This window comes from Ambystoma mexicanum, chromosome 4p, assembly GCF_040938575.1.
Source record: "Ambystoma mexicanum isolate Mex_15411 chromosome 4p, UKY_AmexF1_1, whole genome shotgun sequence".
Classification (NCBI taxonomy): domain Eukaryota; kingdom Metazoa; phylum Chordata; class Amphibia; order Caudata; family Ambystomatidae; genus Ambystoma; species Ambystoma mexicanum.
The window spans coordinates 39287919-39301028 of record NC_090927.1 but is presented as its reverse complement, the minus strand read 5'-3'; the positions used below and the strand labels follow the sequence as shown (position 1 = coordinate 39301028).

The 13110-nt window shown below is 45.2% G+C and overlaps 16 non-coding genes across 16 annotated transcripts; all 16 read left to right on the top strand.

The window, feature by feature from the left end:
• Window positions 1–134: 134 nt before the first annotated feature.
• On the top strand, window positions 135–207 carry TRNAM-CAU (transfer RNA methionine (anticodon CAU)). The gene has a single exon. It is a non-coding gene; the product is annotated as a tRNA-Met (tRNA).
• Window positions 208–2428: 2221 nt separating this feature from the next.
• On the top strand, window positions 2429–2501 carry TRNAM-CAU (transfer RNA methionine (anticodon CAU)). Its single transcript has one exon. It is a non-coding gene; the product is annotated as a tRNA-Met (tRNA).
• A 265-nt stretch (window positions 2502–2766) lies between these two features.
• Window positions 2767–2839, top strand: TRNAM-CAU (transfer RNA methionine (anticodon CAU)). The gene has a single exon. It is a non-coding gene; the product is annotated as a tRNA-Met (tRNA).
• Window positions 2840–3103: 264 nt separating this feature from the next.
• TRNAM-CAU (transfer RNA methionine (anticodon CAU)) lies at window positions 3104–3176 on the top strand. The gene has a single exon. It is a non-coding gene; the product is annotated as a tRNA-Met (tRNA).
• Window positions 3177–3440: 264 nt separating this feature from the next.
• Window positions 3441–3513, top strand: TRNAM-CAU (transfer RNA methionine (anticodon CAU)). Its single transcript has one exon. It is a non-coding gene; the product is annotated as a tRNA-Met (tRNA).
• A 2221-nt stretch (window positions 3514–5734) lies between these two features.
• Window positions 5735–5807, top strand: TRNAM-CAU (transfer RNA methionine (anticodon CAU)). Its single transcript has one exon. It is a non-coding gene; the product is annotated as a tRNA-Met (tRNA).
• A 265-nt stretch (window positions 5808–6072) lies between these two features.
• Window positions 6073–6145, top strand: TRNAM-CAU (transfer RNA methionine (anticodon CAU)). The gene has a single exon. It is a non-coding gene; the product is annotated as a tRNA-Met (tRNA).
• A 264-nt stretch (window positions 6146–6409) lies between these two features.
• On the top strand, window positions 6410–6482 carry TRNAM-CAU (transfer RNA methionine (anticodon CAU)). Its single transcript has one exon. It is a non-coding gene; the product is annotated as a tRNA-Met (tRNA).
• A 264-nt stretch (window positions 6483–6746) lies between these two features.
• TRNAM-CAU (transfer RNA methionine (anticodon CAU)) lies at window positions 6747–6819 on the top strand. Its single transcript has one exon. It is a non-coding gene; the product is annotated as a tRNA-Met (tRNA).
• A 2221-nt stretch (window positions 6820–9040) lies between these two features.
• TRNAM-CAU (transfer RNA methionine (anticodon CAU)) lies at window positions 9041–9113 on the top strand. Its single transcript has one exon. It is a non-coding gene; the product is annotated as a tRNA-Met (tRNA).
• Window positions 9114–9378: 265 nt separating this feature from the next.
• Window positions 9379–9451, top strand: TRNAM-CAU (transfer RNA methionine (anticodon CAU)). Its single transcript has one exon. It is a non-coding gene; the product is annotated as a tRNA-Met (tRNA).
• A 264-nt stretch (window positions 9452–9715) lies between these two features.
• On the top strand, window positions 9716–9788 carry TRNAM-CAU (transfer RNA methionine (anticodon CAU)). Its single transcript has one exon. It is a non-coding gene; the product is annotated as a tRNA-Met (tRNA).
• Window positions 9789–10052: 264 nt separating this feature from the next.
• Window positions 10053–10125, top strand: TRNAM-CAU (transfer RNA methionine (anticodon CAU)). The gene has a single exon. It is a non-coding gene; the product is annotated as a tRNA-Met (tRNA).
• A 2221-nt stretch (window positions 10126–12346) lies between these two features.
• Window positions 12347–12419, top strand: TRNAM-CAU (transfer RNA methionine (anticodon CAU)). Its single transcript has one exon. It is a non-coding gene; the product is annotated as a tRNA-Met (tRNA).
• A 265-nt stretch (window positions 12420–12684) lies between these two features.
• On the top strand, window positions 12685–12757 carry TRNAM-CAU (transfer RNA methionine (anticodon CAU)). Its single transcript has one exon. It is a non-coding gene; the product is annotated as a tRNA-Met (tRNA).
• Window positions 12758–13021: 264 nt separating this feature from the next.
• On the top strand, window positions 13022–13094 carry TRNAM-CAU (transfer RNA methionine (anticodon CAU)). The gene has a single exon. It is a non-coding gene; the product is annotated as a tRNA-Met (tRNA).
• Window positions 13095–13110: the final 16 nt, after the last annotated feature.

Here is a 13110-nt window from a genome sequence, read left to right as displayed (position 1 = left end):
GAAATATGATCGCAAAATACCATAGAACCAATGGGGCTAGCTGCATTTTATTTTAATATTTCTATCTGGACTGTGTGAGTAGCGTTGTCTCAGATCTGGTCCTCCACCAAGTTCTCCAAAAATACTCCAGCAGAGCCTTCTTAGCGCAGTAGGCAGCGCGTCAGTCTCATATTCTGAAGGTCCTGAGTTCGAGCCTCAGAGAGGGCACAAGTGTTTTTTGTTTCAGCAAATTCAATTGGACATATCCTTTCTAAACATGAAGAGTAGCATGATGTTCAGTAGACCGCAACGCGGTCCTTGTGAATCAGAGGATTGGATTCTTTACTGACGCAGAAAAGAAATATGATCGCAAAATACCATAGAACCAATGGGGCTAGCTGCATTTTATTTGAATATTTCTATCTGCACTTTGTGAGTAGCGTGGTCTTGGATCTGTTTCTCCACCAGGTTCTCCAAACATACTCCAGCCGAACCTGCTTAGTGCAGTAGGCAGCGCGTCAGTCTCATAATTTGAAGGTCCTGAGTTCTTTCCTCAGAGAAGGCAGGCCTCTTATGTTTCAGGTAATAACTTTTCAAAAACGTTGACAGAATGAGTACAATGTTTGGTATTTTGCAAATGTAAGCAGTCCCTGTGCAAACTTTCTGGCCCTGTGTTCCCACGCCTTCTCCTTGTGCCTTCCAGAGCCCATCAGGTGCACTATGAACTAATGGCAAAACATGGTTGTGCATATAAGGTTGATGCCGCACGAACCCTGCTATGGTTTTTCATATTAATAAGCCTCCGTGCAGTGTCCATCGCCGCCCTAGTGGCGTTATGGCTCTGTAGTTGGTCCGGATAAGCCCAGGGTACCCAGGCCGTAATCTGTAAAGGAAAGAAAAAGGTAAGTGGGGCCAACCAGTGGGGAAAAGAGGGGTCAGTTCAAACAAACAGGTTCTTTCGAATAGAGGTGGGGCAGTTTAAAATGATAAGGTTGCTGGTTGGGATAGCATGGGCGCATACTGATAGAGCCAACGTAGGTCTTTGAGCAAAGATTCAGGAAATAAGGATGGTACATTTTATGGTGTTAGATGCAGTGGGGCAGGTTTACATGAGGGCAGTTTCAGAGAATGAGCAAGTATTTCAAAATGTATTTTCTGGCTGTGTGAGGGACTTGAGAGGTCTTCAAGCAGACCCTTGGAGTATGTTTAAAGTCTCTCACAAAATAAACTCTAGAAAAGACAGGTGGGGCACCCAAGCCTAGCGGCCAAATAGTGAGGCGACTGCATGAAAGGCAAATGCGAAAAGAGGCAAAGAGGGGTAGCACAAGGGGATGCAGCCAATTTCGACACTTCTGTTTCTGGTGATTGTCTTGCCCCTGTGCCCACGAAAGGCTCTGGGGAACGCAGGCACAGTTGCGGCTCAGGCATGGACAGTCTGCAAGGCCCTCCTTCGGCATAATAAAAGTGCCCTTGTGAGCCTGGCTGTGTTTAAATCACACAGCAGGGAATGCAGCTTTCAACTTTCCCTCACTGGCCACGAACGGCCACGAACGGCCAGGTTCTATAGACCAAAAAGCTAGGAGGAACCCTGGCCACTTTTAAATGAGGGTGGGTTTTGAACTACAGTTCCTTCAGGAGCAAAGCCTGGATTGGCCTTCCTGGATGTTCCTGTGGCCCGCTGGATGCTTTAATGGGCTGGATAAAGCGTTCTGGAGGATGGAATCCTCTTGGGTTCAGTCTGGGAACTTCTGGGAGTTCATCTGCATAACCCAGCCCCGTCCACCCTTCTTGACCTGGCCGGCAGTTACCTTGCTCTGTTACTAGAGGGCGCGTTTGGACTCTCTTCATGAACCGTGTGCCTCACAGGTGTGATAATGATGTAGTTTGGGGTTTGTTTTTGTGGCATGCTACCTGTCACCAGCCGCAAGCAGATCAGCATGAGATCTGATGTCAAATAACAGCATAACAAACTGTGACATAATACAAACCTGACATAAGCGATGTAAGCAGCGAGTATAACGAAACCGGCTGAACGCACACAAGAAAACTAAATGATGGAAGTGGAAACACATAATTAATCATGCATATATATATAGGAAAGGAGCAAAACTCTCTGCAAATGGGAAAAAAAGCGACCTGCTTACAAAAGGGACTTTGGGGGAGGAGAATTAAAAACTGGTAAGAAAAAAGGGCTGAAAAGAGTTAGGTATATATCCAGCGAGGGAGGGGTTGGAAGTTTGTGGCATCTTACCTGTTTTGGAGCATATCAAAATAACTAGCTCAAAATTCAAGCATCGAAGGATGGGACTCTTGATTGATGAATGGAAGACATCTGAAGTACAAAACACTATACATTCAAGTGAAGCTTTTCAGATGGATCGTATTCTCTCTGGAGTTTTGAGTGTGGAGTTGTGTCACATAATCTTCATCAACAAATCATAAAATCGCAGCCTTCTTAGCGCAGTAGGCAGCGCGTCAGTCTCATAATCTGAAGGTCCTGAGTTCGAGCCTCAGAGAGGGCACAAGTGTTTTTTGTTTCAACAAATACAATTGGACATATTTTTTCTAAACATGAAGAGGAGCATGATGTTCAGTAGACCGCAACGCGGTCCTTGTGAATCACAGGATTGGATTCTTTACTGACGCAGAAAAGAAATATGATTGCCAAATACCAAAGAACCAATTGGGGCTAGCTGCGTTTTATTTGAATATTTCTATCTGGACTTTGTGAGTAGCGTGGTCTCAAATCATGCTCTCCACCAGGTTATCCAAAGAGCCTCCAACGGAGCCTTCTTAGCGCAGTAGGCAGCGCGTCAGTCTCATAATCTGAAGGTCCTGAGTTCGAGCCTCAGAGAGGGCACAAGTGTTTTTTGTTTCAGCAAATTCAATTGGACATATCCTTTCTAAACATGAAGAGGAGAATGATGTTCAGTAGACCGCAACGCGGTCCTTGTGAATCACAGGATTGGATTCTTTACTGACGCAGAAAAGAAATATGATCGCAAAATACCATAGAACCAATGGGGCTAGCTGCATTTTATTTTAATATTTCTATCTGGACTGTGTGAGTAGCGTTGTCTCAGATCTGGTTCTCCACCAAGTTCTCCAAAAATACTCCAGCAGAGCCTTCTTAGCGCAGTAGGCAGCGCGTCAGTCTCATAATCTGAAGGTCCTGAGTTCGAGCCTCAGAGAGGGCACAAGTGTTTTTTGTTTCAGCAAATTCAATTGGACATATCCTTTCTAAACATGAAGAGTAGCATGATGTTCAGTAGACCGCAACGCGGTCCTTGTGAATCAGAGGATTGGATTCTTTACTGACGCAGAAAAGAAATATGATCGCAAAATACCATAGAACCAATGGGGCTAGCTGCATTTTATTTTAATATTTCTATCTGGACTGTGTGAGTAGCGTTGTCTCAGATCTGGTCCTCCACCAAGTTCTCCAAAAATACTCCAGCAGAGCCTTCTTAGCGCAGTAGGCAGCGCGTCAGTCTCATATTCTGAAGGTCCTGAGTTCGAGCCTCAGAGAGGGCACAAGTGTTTTTTGTTTCAGCAAATTCAATTGGACATATCCTTTCTAAACATGAAGAGTAGCATGATGTTCAGTAGACCGCAACGCGGTCCTTGTGAATCAGAGGATTGGATTCTTTACTGACGCAGAAAAGAAATATGATCGCAAAATACCATAGAACCAATGGGGCTAGCTGCATTTTATTTGAATATTTCTATCTGCACTTTGTGAGTAGCGTGGTCTTGGATCTGTTTCTCCACCAGGTTCTCCAAACATACTCCAGCCGAACCTGCTTAGTGCAGTAGGCAGCGCGTCAGTCTCATAATTTGAAGGTCCTGAGTTCTTTCCTCAGAGAAGGCAGGCCTCTTATGTTTCAGGTAATAACTTTTCAAAAACGTTGACAGAATGAGTACAATGTTTGGTATTTTGCAAATGTAAGCAGTCCCTGTGCAAACTTTCTGGCCCTGTGTTCCCACGCCTTCTCCTTGTGCCTTCCAGAGCCCATCAGGTGCACTATGAACTAATGGCAAAACATGGTTGTGCATATAAGGTTGATGCCGCACGAACCCTGCTATGGTTTTTCATATTAATAAGCCTCCGTGCAGTGTCCATCGCCGCCCTAGTGGCGTTATGGCTCTGTAGTTGGTCCGGATAAGCCCAGGGTACCCAGGCCGTAATCTGTAAAGGAAAGAAAAAGGTAAGTGGGGCCAACCAGTGGGGAAAAGAGGGGTCAGTTCAAACAAACAGGTTCTTTCGAATAGAGGTGGGGCAGTTTAAAATGATAAGGTTGCTGGTTGGGATAGCATGGGCGCATACTGATAGAGCCAACGTAGGTCTTTGAGCAAAGATTCAGGAAATAAGGATGGTACATTTTATGGTGTTAGATGCAGTGGGGCAGGTTTACATGAGGGCAGTTTCAGAGAATGAGCAAGTATTTCAAAATGTATTTTCTGGCTGTGTGAGGGACTTGAGAGGTCTTCAAGCAGACCCTTGGAGTATGTTTAAAGTCTCTCACAAAATAAACTCTAGAAAAGACAGGTGGGGCACCCAAGCCTAGCGGCCAAATAGTGAGGCGACTGCATGAAAGGCAAATGCGAAAAGAGGCAAAGAGGGGTAGCACAAGGGGATGCAGCCAATTTCGACACTTCTGTTTCTGGTGATTGTCTTGCCCCTGTGCCCACGAAAGGCTCTGGGGAACGCAGGCACAGTTGCGGCTCAGGCATGGACAGTCTGCAAGGCCCTCCTTCGGCATAATAAAAGTGCCCTTGTGAGCCTGGCTGTGTTTAAATCACACAGCAGGGAATGCAGCTTTCAACTTTCCCTCACTGGCCACGAACGGCCACGAACGGCCAGGTTCTATAGACCAAAAAGCTAGGAGGAACCCTGGCCACTTTTAAATGAGGGTGGGTTTTGAACTACAGTTCCTTCAGGAGCAAAGCCTGGATTGGCCTTCCTGGATGTTCCTGTGGCCCGCTGGATGCTTTAATGGGCTGGATAAAGCGTTCTGGAGGATGGAATCCTCTTGGGTTCAGTCTGGGAACTTCTGGGAGTTCATCTGCATAACCCAGCCCCGTCCACCCTTCTTGACCTGGCCGGCAGTTACCTTGCTCTGTTACTAGAGGGCGCGTTTGGACTCTCTTCATGAACCGTGTGCCTCACAGGTGTGATAATGATGTAGTTTGGGGTTTGTTTTTGTGGCATGCTACCTGTCACCAGCCGCAAGCAGATCAGCATGAGATCTGATGTCAAATAACAGCATAACAAACTGTGACATAATACAAACCTGACATAAGCGATGTAAGCAGCGAGTATAACGAAACCGGCTGAACGCACACAAGAAAACTAAATGATGGAAGTGGAAACACATAATTAATCATGCATATATATATAGGAAAGGAGCAAAACTCTCTGCAAATGGGAAAAAAAGCGACCTGCTTACAAAAGGGACTTTGGGGGAGGAGAATTAAAAACTGGTAAGAAAAAAGGGCTGAAAAGAGTTAGGTATATATCCAGCGAGGGAGGGGTTGGAAGTTTGTGGCATCTTACCTGTTTTGGAGCATATCAAAATAACTAGCTCAAAATTCAAGCATCGAAGGATGGGACTCTTGATTGATGAATGGAAGACATCTGAAGTACAAAACACTATACATTCAAGTGAAGCTTTTCAGATGGATCGTATTCTCTCTGGAGTTTTGAGTGTGGAGTTGTGTCACATAATCTTCATCAACAAATCATAAAATCGCAGCCTTCTTAGCGCAGTAGGCAGCGCGTCAGTCTCATAATCTGAAGGTCCTGAGTTCGAGCCTCAGAGAGGGCACAAGTGTTTTTTGTTTCAACAAATACAATTGGACATATTTTTTCTAAACATGAAGAGGAGCATGATGTTCAGTAGACCGCAACGCGGTCCTTGTGAATCACAGGATTGGATTCTTTACTGACGCAGAAAAGAAATATGATTGCCAAATACCAAAGAACCAATTGGGGCTAGCTGCGTTTTATTTGAATATTTCTATCTGGACTTTGTGAGTAGCGTGGTCTCAAATCATGCTCTCCACCAGGTTATCCAAAGAGCCTCCAACGGAGCCTTCTTAGCGCAGTAGGCAGCGCGTCAGTCTCATAATCTGAAGGTCCTGAGTTCGAGCCTCAGAGAGGGCACAAGTGTTTTTTGTTTCAGCAAATTCAATTGGACATATCCTTTCTAAACATGAAGAGGAGAATGATGTTCAGTAGACCGCAACGCGGTCCTTGTGAATCACAGGATTGGATTCTTTACTGACGCAGAAAAGAAATATGATCGCAAAATACCATAGAACCAATGGGGCTAGCTGCATTTTATTTTAATATTTCTATCTGGACTGTGTGAGTAGCGTTGTCTCAGATCTGGTTCTCCACCAAGTTCTCCAAAAATACTCCAGCAGAGCCTTCTTAGCGCAGTAGGCAGCGCGTCAGTCTCATAATCTGAAGGTCCTGAGTTCGAGCCTCAGAGAGGGCACAAGTGTTTTTTGTTTCAGCAAATTCAATTGGACATATCCTTTCTAAACATGAAGAGTAGCATGATGTTCAGTAGACCGCAACGCGGTCCTTGTGAATCAGAGGATTGGATTCTTTACTGACGCAGAAAAGAAATATGATCGCAAAATACCATAGAACCAATGGGGCTAGCTGCATTTTATTTTAATATTTCTATCTGGACTGTGTGAGTAGCGTTGTCTCAGATCTGGTCCTCCACCAAGTTCTCCAAAAATACTCCAGCAGAGCCTTCTTAGCGCAGTAGGCAGCGCGTCAGTCTCATATTCTGAAGGTCCTGAGTTCGAGCCTCAGAGAGGGCACAAGTGTTTTTTGTTTCAGCAAATTCAATTGGACATATCCTTTCTAAACATGAAGAGTAGCATGATGTTCAGTAGACCGCAACGCGGTCCTTGTGAATCAGAGGATTGGATTCTTTACTGACGCAGAAAAGAAATATGATCGCAAAATACCATAGAACCAATGGGGCTAGCTGCATTTTATTTGAATATTTCTATCTGCACTTTGTGAGTAGCGTGGTCTTGGATCTGTTTCTCCACCAGGTTCTCCAAACATACTCCAGCCGAACCTGCTTAGTGCAGTAGGCAGCGCGTCAGTCTCATAATTTGAAGGTCCTGAGTTCTTTCCTCAGAGAAGGCAGGCCTCTTATGTTTCAGGTAATAACTTTTCAAAAACGTTGACAGAATGAGTACAATGTTTGGTATTTTGCAAATGTAAGCAGTCCCTGTGCAAACTTTCTGGCCCTGTGTTCCCACGCCTTCTCCTTGTGCCTTCCAGAGCCCATCAGGTGCACTATGAACTAATGGCAAAACATGGTTGTGCATATAAGGTTGATGCCGCACGAACCCTGCTATGGTTTTTCATATTAATAAGCCTCCGTGCAGTGTCCATCGCCGCCCTAGTGGCGTTATGGCTCTGTAGTTGGTCCGGATAAGCCCAGGGTACCCAGGCCGTAATCTGTAAAGGAAAGAAAAAGGTAAGTGGGGCCAACCAGTGGGGAAAAGAGGGGTCAGTTCAAACAAACAGGTTCTTTCGAATAGAGGTGGGGCAGTTTAAAATGATAAGGTTGCTGGTTGGGATAGCATGGGCGCATACTGATAGAGCCAACGTAGGTCTTTGAGCAAAGATTCAGGAAATAAGGATGGTACATTTTATGGTGTTAGATGCAGTGGGGCAGGTTTACATGAGGGCAGTTTCAGAGAATGAGCAAGTATTTCAAAATGTATTTTCTGGCTGTGTGAGGGACTTGAGAGGTCTTCAAGCAGACCCTTGGAGTATGTTTAAAGTCACTCACAAAATAAACTCTAGAAAAGACAGGTGGGGCACCCAAGCCTAGCGGCCAAATAGTGAGGCGACTGCATGAAAGGCAAATGCGAAAAGAGGCAAAGAGGGGTAGCACAAGGGGATGCAGCCAATTTCGACACTTCTGTTTCTGGTGATTGTCTTGCCCCTGTGCCCACGAAAGGCTCTGGGGAACGCAGGCACAGTTGCGGCTCAGGCATGGACAGTCTGCAAGGCCCTCCTTCGGCATAATAAAAGTGCCCTTGTGAGCCTGGCTGTGTTTAAATCACACAGCAGGGAATGCAGCTTTCAACTTTCCCTCACTGGCCACGAACGGCCACGAACGGCCAGGTTCTATAGACCAAAAAGCTAGGAGGAACCCTGGCCACTTTTAAATGAGGGTGGGTTTTGAACTACAGTTCCTTCAGGAGCAAAGCCTGGATTGGCCTTCCTGGATGTTCCTGTGGCCCGCTGGATGCTTTAATGGGCTGGATAAAGCGTTCTGGAGGATGGAATCCTCTTGGGTTCAGTCTGGGAACTTCTGGGAGTTCATCTGCATAACCCAGCCCCGTCCACCCTTCTTGACCTGGCCGGCAGTTACCTTGCTCTGTTACTAGAGGGCGCGTTTGGACTCTCTTCATGAACCGTGTGCCTCACAGGTGTGATAATGATGTAGTTTGGGGTTTGTTTTTGTGGCATGCTACCTGTCACCAGCCGCAAGCAGATCAGCATGAGATCTGATGTCAAATAACAGCATAACAAACTGTGACATAATACAAACCTGACATAAGCGATGTAAGCAGCGAGTATAACGAAACCGGCTGAACGCACACAAGAAAACTAAATGATGGAAGTGGAAACACATAATTAATCATGCATATATATATAGGAAAGGAGCAAAACTCTCTGCAAATGGGAAAAAAAGCGACCTGCTTACAAAAGGGACTTTGGGGGAGGAGAATTAAAAACTGGTAAGAAAAAAGGGCTGAAAAGAGTTAGGTATATATCCAGCGAGGGAGGGGTTGGAAGTTTGTGGCATCTTACCTGTTTTGGAGCATATCAAAATAACTAGCTCAAAATTCAAGCATCGAAGGATGGGACTCTTGATTGATGAATGGAAGACATCTGAAGTACAAAACACTATACATTCAAGTGAAGCTTTTCAGATGGATCGTATTCTCTCTGGAGTTTTGAGTGTGGAGTTGTGTCACATAATCTTCATCAACAAATCATAAAATCGCAGCCTTCTTAGCGCAGTAGGCAGCGCGTCAGTCTCATAATCTGAAGGTCCTGAGTTCGAGCCTCAGAGAGGGCACAAGTGTTTTTTGTTTCAACAAATACAATTGGACATATTTTTTCTAAACATGAAGAGGAGCATGATGTTCAGTAGACCGCAACGCGGTCCTTGTGAATCACAGGATTGGATTCTTTACTGACGCAGAAAAGAAATATGATTGCCAAATACCAAAGAACCAATTGGGGCTAGCTGCGTTTTATTTGAATATTTCTATCTGGACTTTGTGAGTAGCGTGGTCTCAAATCATGCTCTCCACCAGGTTATCCAAAGAGCCTCCAACGGAGCCTTCTTAGCGCAGTAGGCAGCGCGTCAGTCTCATAATCTGAAGGTCCTGAGTTCGAGCCTCAGAGAGGGCACAAGTGTTTTTTGTTTCAGCAAATTCAATTGGACATATCCTTTCTAAACATGAAGAGGAGAATGATGTTCAGTAGACCGCAACGCGGTCCTTGTGAATCACAGGATTGGATTCTTTACTGACGCAGAAAAGAAATATGATCGCAAAATACCATAGAACCAATGGGGCTAGCTGCATTTTATTTTAATATTTCTATCTGGACTGTGTGAGTAGCGTTGTCTCAGATCTGGTTCTCCACCAAGTTCTCCAAAAATACTCCAGCAGAGCCTTCTTAGCGCAGTAGGCAGCGCGTCAGTCTCATAATCTGAAGGTCCTGAGTTCGAGCCTCAGAGAGGGCACAAGTGTTTTTTGTTTCAGCAAATTCAATTGGACATATCCTTTCTAAACATGAAGAGTAGCATGATGTTCAGTAGACCGCAACGCGGTCCTTGTGAATCAGAGGATTGGATTCTTTACTGACGCAGAAAAGAAATATGATCGCAAAATACCATAGAACCAATGGGGCTAGCTGCATTTTATTTTAATATTTCTATCTGGACTGTGTGAGTAGCGTTGTCTCAGATCTGGTCCTCCACCAAGTTCTCCAAAAATACTCCAGCAGAGCCTTCTTAGCGCAGTAGGCAGCGCGTCAGTCTCATATTCTGAAGGTCCTGAGTTCGAGCCTCAGAGAGGGCACAAGTGTTTTTTGTTTCAGCAAATTCAATTGGACATATCCTTTCTAAACATGAAGAGTAGCATGATGTTCAGTAGACCGCAACGCGGTCCTTGTGAATCAGAGGATTGGATTCTTTACTGACGCAGAAAAGAAATATGATCGCAAAATACCATAGAACCAATGGGGCTAGCTGCATTTTATTTGAATATTTCTATCTGCACTTTGTGAGTAGCGTGGTCTTGGATCTGTTTCTCCACCAGGTTCTCCAAACATACTCCAGCCGAACCTGCTTAGTGCAGTAGGCAGCGCGTCAGTCTCATAATTTGAAGGTCCTGAGTTCTTTCCTCAGAGAAGGCAGGCCTCTTATGTTTCAGGTAATAACTTTTCAAAAACGTTGACAGAATGAGTACAATGTTTGGTATTTTGCAAATGTAAGCAGTCCCTGTGCAAACTTTCTGGCCCTGTGTTCCCACGCCTTCTCCTTGTGCCTTCCAGAGCCCATCAGGTGCACTATGAACTAATGGCAAAACATGGTTGTGCATATAAGGTTGATGCCGCACGAACCCTGCTATGGTTTTTCATATTAATAAGCCTCCGTGCAGTGTCCATCGCCGCCCTAGTGGCGTTATGGCTCTGTAGTTGGTCCGGATAAGCCCAGGGTACCCAGGCCGTAATCTGTAAAGGAAAGAAAAAGGTAAGTGGGGCCAACCAGTGGGGAAAAGAGGGGTCAGTTCAAACAAACAGGTTCTTTCGAATAGAGGTGGGGCAGTTTAAAATGATAAGGTTGCTGGTTGGGATAGCATGGGCGCATACTGATAGAGCCAACGTAGGTCTTTGAGCAAAGATTCAGGAAATAAGGATGGTACATTTTATGGTGTTAGATGCAGTGGGGCAGGTTTACATGAGGGCAGTTTCAGAGAATGAGCAAGTATTTCAAAATGTATTTTCTGGCTGTGTGAGGGACTTGAGAGGTCTTCAAGCAGACCCTTGGAGTATGTTTAAAGTCTCTCACAAAATAAACTCTAGAAAAGACAGGTGGGGCACCCAAGCCTAGCGGCCAAATAGTGAGGCGACTGCATGAAAGGCAAATGCGAAAAGAGGCAAAGAGGGGTAGCACAAGGGGATGCAGCCAATTTCGACACTTCTGTTTCTGGTGATTGTCTTGCCCCTGTGCCCACGAAAGGCTCTGGGGAACGCAGGCACAGTTGCGGCTCAGGCATGGACAGTCTGCAAGGCCCTCCTTCGGCATAATAAAAGTGCCCTTGTGAGCCTGGCTGTGTTTAAATCACACAGCAGGGAATGCAGCTTTCAACTTTCCCTCACTGGCCACGAACGGCCACGAACGGCCAGGTTCTATAGACCAAAAAGCTAGGAGGAACCCTGGCCACTTTTAAATGAGGGTGGGTTTTGAACTACAGTTCCTTCAGGAGCAAAGCCTGGATTGGCCTTCCTGGATGTTCCTGTGGCCCGCTGGATGCTTTAATGGGCTGGATAAAGCGTTCTGGAGGATGGAATCCTCTTGGGTTCAGTCTGGGAACTTCTGGGAGTTCATCTGCATAACCCAGCCCCGTCCACCCTTCTTGACCTGGCCGGCAGTTACCTTGCTCTGTTACTAGAGGGCGCGTTTGGACTCTCTTCATGAACCGTGTGCCTCACAGGTGTGATAATGATGTAGTTTGGGGTTTGTTTTTGTGGCATGCTACCTGTCACCAGCCGCAAGCAGATCAGCATGAGATCTGATGTCAAATAACAGCATAACAAACTGTGACATAATACAAACCTGACATAAGCGATGTAAGCAGCGAGTATAACGAAACCGGCTGAACGCACACAAGAAAACTAAATGATGGAAGTGGAAACACATAATTAATCATGCATATATATATAGGAAAGGAGCAAAACTCTCTGCAAATGGGAAAAAAAGCGACCTGCTTACAAAAGGGACTTTGGGGGAGGAGAATTAAAAACTGGTAAGAAAAAAGGGCTGAAAAGAGTTAGGTATATATCCAGCGAGGGAGGGGTTGGAAGTTTGTGGCATCTTACCTGTTTTGGAGCATATCAAAATAACTAGCTCAAAATTCAAGCATCGAAGGATGGGACTCTTGATTGATGAATGGAAGACATCTGAAGTACAAAACACTATACATTCAAGTGAAGCTTTTCAGATGGATCGTATTCTCTCTGGAGTTTTGAGTGTGGAGTTGTGTCACATAATCTTCATCAACAAATCATAAAATCGCAGCCTTCTTAGCGCAGTAGGCAGCGCGTCAGTCTCATAATCTGAAGGTCCTGAGTTCGAGCCTCAGAGAGGGCACAAGTGTTTTTTGTTTCAACAAATACAATTGGACATATTTTTTCTAAACATGAAGAGGAGCATGATGTTCAGTAGACCGCAACGCGGTCCTTGTGAATCACAGGATTGGATTCTTTACTGACGCAGAAAAGAAATATGATTGCCAAATACCAAAGAACCAATTGGGGCTAGCTGCGTTTTATTTGAATATTTCTATCTGGACTTTGTGAGTAGCGTGGTCTCAAATCATGCTCTCCACCAGGTTATCCAAAGAGCCTCCAACGGAGCCTTCTTAGCGCAGTAGGCAGCGCGTCAGTCTCATAATCTGAAGGTCCTGAGTTCGAGCCTCAGAGAGGGCACAAGTGTTTTTTGTTTCAGCAAATTCAATTGGACATATCCTTTCTAAACATGAAGAGGAGAATGATGTTCAGTAGACCGCAACGCGGTCCTTGTGAATCACAGGATTGGATTCTTTACTGACGCAGAAAAGAAATATGATCGCAAAATACCATAGAACCAATGGGGCTAGCTGCATTTTATTTTAATATTTCTATCTGGACTGTGTGAGTAGCGTTGTCTCAGATCTGGTTCTCCACCAAGTTCTCCAAAAATACTCCAGCAGAGCCTTCTTAGCGCAGTAGGCAGCGCGTCAGTCTCATAATCTGAAGGTCCTGAGTTCGAGCCTCAGAGAGGGCACAAGTGTTTTTTGTTT